The following is a 9,658-nucleotide window of genomic DNA, read 5'->3' on the forward strand; positions in this document are numbered from 1 at the left end:
AGGACCCACTGATGCTGTCAAGCATCTTCAGATAATCAAACTTTTGAAACCCCAAATCCCTGAGCTCACATATTATCCCTTAATGCTGCCTAAATCCCAGCTCCCAGATTTAGATACCAATACATTAGATATTTTGGAAGCTACCTTCTCCTTGCTTAATAATTCCAACCCCACCCTTGCTGGTGATTGCTGGCTCTGCATGACAAGAGGGGCAATCATGCCTATGGCTGTTCCTATTAATTCTATCTTAGACAATGATAATACATGCCAACCCAGATTTCCTTTTAAAGTACAGCCTATAGGCACTTTTACATCATGTCTTTTAGGTGTGATGCAGAATAATACCTATGATATTGATGTTGGAGTTACTTCCTTTGGAAATTGCTCAACAGTACAAAATTATTCCTTACCCACCCCATCTCTTTGTTCCCCCAATGGCACAGTTTTTATATGTGGAGGAAACTCAGCCTTCCCCAGGCTTCCAGCAAATTGGACTGGTGGCTGTGTTCTTGCCTTATTACTCCCTGATATAACTATTGTCCCAGGAGATGAACCTCTACCCATTCCTAGCCTAGACACCTTAGTCAAAAGACACAGGCGGGCAATACAGGCCTTACCACTCCTTGCCAGCCTTTGAATAACAGCTGCTGTGGGCACAGGTACAGCTGGCTTAGGCATGGCTATACACTCTTACCATCGCCTATCTCAACAACTTATAGATGATGTACAAACTCTATCAGGAACCATTAAAGATTTACAGGACCAAATAGACTCCCTGGCAGAAGTGGTCCTTCAAAACAGACGAGGCTTAGATTTGCTGACAGCTAACCAGGGAGGTATTTGCTTGGCCCTAGGGGAATGATGCTGCCTTTATGCCAATAAATCAGGCATAGTACGCACTAAAATTAAGCAACTTCAAGACTATCTAGAAAAGAGACGAAGGGAACTATTTGAAAATCCCCTCTGGACAGGGCTTAATGGATTTCTACCCTACCTTCTTCCCTTATTAGGCCCTTTGTTGGGTTTACTTTTAATGGTGTCTATAGGACCCTGCATTATAAACAGGCTGGTACAATTTATTAAAGAACAGATTAATATTTTGGCCTCTAAGCCCATACAGGTCCACTATCATTGTCTGGAGATGGAAGACCGCGCTGCCAACATTTAAAAGGATGTTTCACCCTTCTCACAGGCTTATTTCTTAAGTTTACATCCCCACAGATCTCTCTTTCTTATATAAAAGTATAAGTAACAGCTCTGACCAACCATCTTCTGCCCTTGCCATAAGGGTTAAGTTATCCCTCCTCCCATGGGCCCCTCTGCTTGGGGGAGGACGCACCCATGGAGTGAGGACATTAGGCCATAATAACGGAGGGTGCAGGAAGGACTGCAGGAGGATGGATCCATGGATCCCAAAACCCAAGACCTCTGAGTGACACACTCTGGTGCATGGCTGTTGGCATGCTTCCCCCTCAAAGCTGTCTCCTCCAAAAACATGCCAAGGCCACCACGAAATCTCCTAGTGAAGATGCTCGCTTGGATCAGGAGATATTCTAAGGCCTCCTAGAGGAACAGAGCCTCTATCACCCCCTAAAAACATGGCCAATAAGGTATGGTCAAATATTTTATATAAGAAAGGGGTAAATGCCAGGGGCTAGAAGGAAATTCTCCTTCAAAGAATAGCCTGACACCTACAAGAAACAGCCCCCTGGGAGACATCCTGCCTGGGAGACACCCTGCAGCCATCTATCTCCCTGAGACATCCTGCGGCCACCTATCTTCCTGAAACATCCTGCGGTTATCTCACCTTGTGCAGATATCCAGCAACTGCTGATAAGAGAGCTTCCCCATCCCCAGCATATAAATACCCCTGTGTGAACAATAAAAGTTTGCAGCTTGATCAGAATTCCTGTCTTGCTGTCATCCTTCGTGTCTCTTGTCCCTTCATTCCTCCCCATCTAGGTTCGCTGCCCTCGTTGATGTGTCCTGCCGGCCAGGACAGGGGAGTCTGCAGGGAGGGAAGAAGAGGCCCCCATAGGTCAGGAGAGGGACAAGGGTGGTTGAGAGAGAGAGAGAGGAGGGAGGGGAGTGCCTCCTCTTCCACCCCTCAGTACCTCCCACTCATGAACCGGGTTCCAGAGAGTCCACTGTGACCATGAAGGTCGTGGTGGGGTGCGTTCTCTCCTCCAGATTGGGCTTCAGAGGTTTGCCGGACCATCACAGTCATATCCCCTGTGCAGCCCATCTGAAGTTGGATAACTGATAGGGGAACTCACCTACTGAAGATCTGGTGTTGTAAACAGCACTCGAAAGAGTGGACCAGGACGGCAAGCCTTGAGAGAGGGGGCCCTTGAGCAGCGAGGCATTCCCCCTCCCGGGTTTCGGCACCAATGAAAGAACGAACAAGGCTTGTCATTGGAGCAAATGCCCATTTATTGAGGAACAGCTCTGCATATTTATAGAGCCAGGGGTGGTTTGACAGTTGGCATGGGGTGCTTTTTGATTGGAGGGTAAGGATCAGGTGAGCCAGCAGGGCTAGTCTGATTGGTGGGTAGGATCAGGTGAGCCAGCAGGGTTCTGATTGGTGGGTAAGGATCATGTGATCCAGCAGGGCTCTGATTGGTGGGTAAGGATCATGTGAGCCAGCAGGGCTCACCATTGGACCGTTCTTCTTGGGGGATGGGGAAGTTAGTCTTTGGAGGGGGGGGGTACTCCCAACAGTAACAAATCTCATAAAGGCATCTGGCTTCCAGTTCTCTTCACAGGTTACTCAGCTCTCCTTTGCTGGGTCAGAACACACGAGAAATACAGATAACAGGAGATAAGATTTCCTTTGGCTCAGGATCACAGGTTCTGTCCACAATTGGGTGACCCCGCTGGTCTGTCTGAGATGACTTAAAACATGGAGGAAGAGCAGAGCTGCCCATGTCATGGCAGCCAGGAGGAGGATAAAGAGGGAGGGGATGGGTCAGCAACTAAGCTGTCTTCATGCCATCTGAGTACAGTGGTTAACAAGAAATTAGGTGGATATAAATGTGATTCATGCATATAAGTTATGTAGTTTGTAGTCCTGAAGTTGTTGCAATAAATAACAGAAACTCACAATACAATGCAGTTTTCCTGAGTTAAAATGCTGAGCTTTTAACTATCATGAAGTTGAAATTTATCCCCTCATCTTTCTAAATTTTGTAAAATCATACACACACACACACACACACACGGATTGTTACCTGTGTCCTCTTCCACACTAAATACTGTCATGAGGGGCTGGGTTTGTGGCTCAGTGGTAGAGCCCTTGCCTAGCGTGTGTGTGAGGCACTGTGTTCAATCCTCAGCACCACATATAAATAAAGGTATTGCATCCATCTACAATTAAAAGGAATATTTAAAAAATTGTTATGCGGGAGCATGTGGATCTAGAGTTTCTGCAATATGTATTTTTAAATTATTGTTAAAAGGTACACCCTTTAAATTTTGGTAACTTTATTTTCACTACAAATAGAGTCCTGAGCTTTCTAATTGTGTGTGTGTGTGTGTGTGTGTGTGTGTGTGTGTATAGTTTTCTGTACAAACTGTACCATAAAGACTTGTGTTTGGTGATGAAACTATTGTTAAAAGCATGAAAATATGAGTTGTTGAGGAAAACAGAATAACCAACCAGAATTATTCCTAGTGTGGATATAAAAATATAATCAAGCAGCAGGGAAGCAGTGAGCCAGGGAGACAGGTAAAGGGTCTGCAAGGGGAGGGTGTTTGTGGGTAATTTTTGATGATTCACAATGTTGTGAGACAGAACAAATCTGAAGTAGAATGATGAACCATCCTGGAGGGGCAGAAGGTACAGGGCAATGCTGCAGGCACAAGCAGAGGCCTGGGTGTAAACAGGTCACCAACTCAGAGGAGGTTGCAAAGCCTTTATGCAACGGGAACGGTGTAGGAGGGATCTTGTGAGGCTTCCAGTTGCCTCTAAGGTAAACGGAATCATTTCCAGAATTTTTTTTTTTCTAAAAATTGAGTATTGATCAGAACCGGATTCGTTATATTACCATGACCAAGTTTAAATCCTGGCCTCCTCTTAGGGCGAGGCACAGGTGCAGGGAACCGCTTGACTCCACCTCTAGCCCCTACTCGTCTGCACCCTCAACTTGCATTTTCTTATGGCCCCTGCACCCATGCGCGCCCTTATCAGGAATCAGAAGAGCCTAATGGCAAAGTTTCTTAGGTGCAGTAAATGCTGAAAAGTAGGTTGACTAGGAAAGTCCCGCAGCTTGTGTGTGGCGAACCCTAACTTTCGCCTGGGGCGTAAGGAAAGCCCACCTCTCTGCAGAGGAGGCTGAGGGTTGACGACGAAACCCAGGCTGAAGCAGGAGGCCTCCGGGCTGCGCATGCGGAGGTCCTGGAAGGCGGGGCGCAGCCGGGAGAGAGCAGGCGGCGCTCTGGGCTGCGGAGGCGAGCAAGCTGCGCAGGGGTTTCGGAGACGCGTCCATCACCGTGACGAGCTGGAACGTCAACCTTCGGCGAAAGGTGAAAGCCGAAAGCGCAGGCTTAAAAAAACAACAAACAAACAAACAACAACAACAAAAACAACTAATCGCACGGCCCTGCATTTTCCTCCCAGGGAATGAAGCCCACCTACTGGGGTATTTTCCTATCAGCCATACTTGGCTGTCACCACCAGAGGGCGGCGAAGCCCGCGCCATCGCGACCAGCGACCCCAGGGTGGCTACAAAGTGATCTCTCCTAGTCTTTCCTCTTCCTCCCGTTTCCACTTTCGGGGTGTATGTCCAGGAAGCCCAGACCCCCATCTACAGTTCACCCAGAACCCAGTCCATATTCTCCTAGTTCGAGATCTGCTCCGCCCGCACCTCGGCTGCCCGGCGCCCGCACCCCGCGGCTCCGGGTCTGCCTTGCGCAGCTCAGTGCGCGGGTGAGGGGCCAGGTCGCACCCTACCTAGGCAGCGGGCGTCGGTGACACCCCTGAACCGCCTAGGCGCACATCGGCAGACGTGCCCAAACCTGAAAACGTCCCCCGTTGAAGTGCTTCTGGTTCCAAGAATTTCGGAGGGTGGAAACTCACTGTGTCCTCGAGTTTGTTCCCAGGGAGTGTCCTGATCCCAGAGTGAGCAGAGGTGCTTGGCCCAAGGAGGAAGCAGGCACGGGGGGGGGGGGGGGGCAGCACGCGGCTTGTTGGGGGTGTCACTCACTAGCAGAGGTGTGGTCGTGGTCCTGGCGAGGTGGGTCACTGGTACTGGGTGGAGGAGCTTATGGGGAAGAAGGGCTTGTAAATGGCCAGGACAAAGGGACTGCATCCAAGCCAGGGGTCTGGTTCACCTCAGGCTGGACTCAAAGCATCTGGCGGGTCCTGCAGCCAGGTCCCTCACAGCGCCCCCACACCATGGTTCTGGTCTCATCTGTGTTTGGCTTGCTGGGAAGCCACGCAGGGAGAGCACCTCTGAGTCAAAGGGAAAACTCTGCCAATTAAGAGCCAAACCAGGGGAACCTTTCTCATTTTATTTTTTAAAATTTTAATTTAATTTAATTTTTTTGTGGCTCTGGAGAGGAACCCAGGAGCAGTCCTCCACTGAGCTGCATTCCCAGCCCTTTTTATTTTGTTTTGGGCAGGGTCTCATTAAGTGGCCTGGGCTGGCCTTGAAGTTTCATCCTCCTCCTCAGTCACAGGTGTTACTGCCCTCCCCCCACCCCAGGGAGCCTAGAGTCAGTCACCACATGACAGGGAAAAGCAGGTGGAGGGATTCCTTTCCTGAGTTTGTGGAGGACAGGGGCTCCTGGCTCTCTCAGGAAGTTGGTGGCAGATGTTTGCTAGCCTGTGGGTGGAGGGAGACTTCCTACCCTGCCACTTGCTAGTGCCACTTCCTGAGTCTTTTGCAATCTCTGCCCAAGCATGGGTCTCTGGGTGTGGAGGAAGGGTTCACATGTGTTTGGGCAGAAGAGGGTAGAACAGAGCACTGCCTGAGGGCCGGCACACTCTGGGGCTGGCAAAGCATGAAGGACCAGTGGTTAGCACAGACCTGTGTGATACCTATGCCCGGCAACAGTTCCTCCTTTTTTTTTTAAAATACAAAGTCATCTATGCTTGTTGGAGCAGAATTCAGTTGCAGAACTATGTACTGCAGAAGTGAAAAGCAACTGTATCCTCTCCCTTCTTGTGGGTAGCTTCAGGCCTAACTCCATTAGAATTCTCTGTGCATGTGCTCCTAACTGCTAGTGTGGGCTTTATTTTATTGAGAGACTTCCCCTTTTATTGTATGTGGTTTGGGTAAACAGCATGATGTTTCCATGTACACATATAAAATATGTATGTGAATATGTAACAAAATGATAACTGCATTGAAATGCATGCACATATCCACCAACCCACCGCTGCCTTTTCCTGTGTGCGCAGGCTTGGGAAGGCTGTGTGAATGATACCACAGCCAATTTGCTTTTAGTTTGTGTGTATTGCTTTTCTAGCTCTGGGGGTTGAAACTAGGGCCTCGCCCAGCTAGCAGAACCATGCCTCAGGGTCCCCCAGGCTACACACTCCTAATCACACTGCCACATCAAGGACAGCCTTTGTGCACCACAGAACTGTGACTGCCCTGTGGCCTTCGGCTCTGTGTTCCTCCCCCTCTAGCCTTGAATGCAGCACCCCACTTCGTTTCTCTGTGTCTCACTTTTTGTGGTACTAGGGATTGAGCCAGGCTTGCTGTGCTACTGAGCTACACTCACAGTTCCTTATATTTTTCATTTTGAGACAGGGCCTGGCTAAGTGCTCAGGCTGGCCTTGAACTTAGGATCCTCCTGCCTCAGTCTTAGTAGCTGGGATTGCTGACTTGGCCAGAGCACCTGGCTTCTGGTCCTTGGCTTTTAAGATTCAACCTGTGAATAAGAGCATGTGGAGTTGCTCTTTCTGTGTCTGGCGCACTTCATGTAGCATGGCGTCTTCACCTGTTGGTGCTGCTTTAATTAAACACCTCAGACTGGAGGCTGGGGCTGTGACTCGGGTACAGCAGGCACTAGGTCCTGGCTTCATTCCCAGCACCACAGAAAGCAAAGCAAACACAAGTCAATGAGAGAAACCTGTCTTGGTTGTTCATGAACATGTCCATGCATTTCTCTGGTTCTGGATCTGGAGGCCCACGTCGAGGCCCAGCAGGTGAGGGTATCTGTGAGGCTTCCTGCTCCTCCTGAGGTGTGGCTTGCTGCTGTGGCCTCAGAGAGCAGAGCTGGAAGGAGCTTCTCAAGTTCTTGTGTTAGGCATCAGTCTCCTCAGAACTCACTCCCCTCCCACGGGTTACATGCTTTCCTACTACTTCACTGGGGATTAGTTTTCAACATGAATTTGAGGGAACACCAACCTTGAAAATCGTCATAAATGGTAGATCTCCTTTTTTCAGGCTAATACTATTTCACAAGCAGGTATTTTAAAAATGAATAATAGTACATACACTTCCAACAACTTTCCTCTTTCCTATCACAACAATCTCAAGCCCTTCCTGGCAACGAGAGCTGTCAGAGCATGATGGACCAGCAGAGCTCTCTGCAAGGATGGATGGCCATTCTCTTTCCTATGCCCACTGGTCACTGCACCCACACGTGGCTGCTGAGCCCTTAAATGCTATGAAGACAGCTGGAGTTACTGATTTTAATTGGCTTGGATTTGATTCTTGTGGCCCCCTGTGGGGAGTGGCTATTGTACTGGAAGGTGCTGTGTTGGGCAAAAGGAAAATGGTTGCCCTCTCTGCAGCCTGGGAGAACCGATCCACCAGGCTGCCCTGTGCTCTCCCCACACATGGGAGGGAAGCTGCCTGCATCCCAGGCCTGGAACAGGGCCAGCATTGCCCTGCAGGACTGAACTGGGAGGTTGGTGCAGGGTTTGGGTGGTCACCTGGCCTGGATGGCAGTGGACAGCTGATCTCCATTGTGTGGGGCCTTTGTTCTCTCTGTGCCTTTTCTCCTGTGCTTGGACTGGGCAGCTCCTTGCCTGTTTGTGCCAAAGAGGGGGCTCTCCCCAGGCTCTGGGCAAGGCTGCTCTTCTGCCTCTTCATCCTAGGCTGACTGCTCTGTGCACCTTGCTGGGTTATTGGCTTCTCACCGTGGACCTACATTTTCTTGGGTCCTCTCCACTTTATCATTTTGAAAAGTTCCTTGTCAGTTAGGTTTCGAGCCCATGCCTGCGTCTAGCTCGCAGTGCTCTGCTGAAGGGAGCTTCGGGAGCTCCAGGGACGCAGTTGTGTTTCTTTCGGGTGCACCGTGACTGTTCTCATGGACAAGTCACAGAGAACCACTAAGTTCTGCTTTATGAGCTGACTTAATTTTGTTGGTTTTGATATTTCCACATTTGGACTGGTTTTTTTTTTTTTTTTGGAATGCATCATCACACACAAAACAATGGGGATGTGTTCTTGGTCACAGGATCTGCTCAGGATTCTGGAGCTACATCTGAACACACACCTTGTACCCTTGTTTCATTCCTGGGGCTCTTTCATGGGAAAGGCCGAGTAAGGGTAGTGGGGAGAGGACAGGCTTAGTGGGGAGTTCAGTGGCGAGAAATGCCAGTGCATCTGCTTTTTGGGAACTTCCTTTACTCTGAGTGACTAAGTCCTTTAAATAACTGCACCAATCTACCCATTGCATGTTTTTTTTTTTTTCAAAACATTTCTTATTAAATTCTGCAGTTTCATGGAACCCTATTAGAATGGCTTCAAATAATAAAACAGAAGTGATTCTAGCAAGTGCTGATGAGAAGTGGGGAGTGGAATACATGGAATGCTGTGGGTAGCAAAGGTGGTGACCCCTGCATCAGTGGCCACAGAAGCTGGACAGCACCATGTCCACTGAGGGCTGCTGACTCAAGCACCTGCGACCAGGCAATTTGCAGTCTCTTGGGTGTTTCCACTCCTGGGCTCCTGTGAGCAATGCCATGACCTCCAGGAAGTGAAATGTTGGTGAGGGGGTTCATCCCCTGAGTCCCCAGGACTCTGTGCCCTTGGTGCTTCTGCTCTTACCTGACTGGGAGCCTCCACGTTGGTTTCCATGTGGCCCTGCACATCCTCCCCAGCTGCGGGCCAGGGACCCTTTCCTCAATACTCAGCCTGACCCTTTCCTGTGTCTTCTTAGTGATTACTATTCCAGCCGGTTGGGCTGACAGCTCACTGAGGTTGATGTGCACCTCGAGCACTTTGCATGGCCTGCTGGCCATTTTTGCATCCTCTCTGGAGTGGTGTCTATCTGAATTCATCCCCCATTCCTTATCAGGATTGAACACTGAGCTACATCCCCCATGCTTTTTAAAATTTTGAGACAGGGTCTCACTAAGTCACCCAGGCTGGCTTCAAACTTGCCATCCTCCTGCCTTGGCCTTCCGAGTGGCTGCAACAACTTTTTATTGCATATGGAAATTATATTTAAAAATATTCTCTGGGCTGGGATTGTGGCTCAGCGGTAGAGCACTCGCCTAGCATGGGTGGGACCTGGGTTCGATTCTCAGCACCGCATAAAAATAAAGGCATTGTGTTATGTCCATCTACACCTAAAAAAAATAAATATTAAAAAAAAGAGTTTTAAAAAATAAATAAAATTATTCTCTGGTTTAGCTGAGCAGTGAGTGGAAAGTCAGGGAGTAGAATTTGTGTCTTAAAAAATAACATCAGATAGA

Source organism: Marmota monax, unplaced genomic scaffold (genome assembly GCF_021218885.2).
Source record: "Marmota monax isolate L192 unplaced genomic scaffold, Marmota_monax_Labrador192_F-V1.1 WCK01_AAM20220418_F8-fsc00327, whole genome shotgun sequence".
Lineage (NCBI taxonomy): Eukaryota > Metazoa > Chordata > Mammalia > Rodentia > Sciuridae > Marmota > Marmota monax.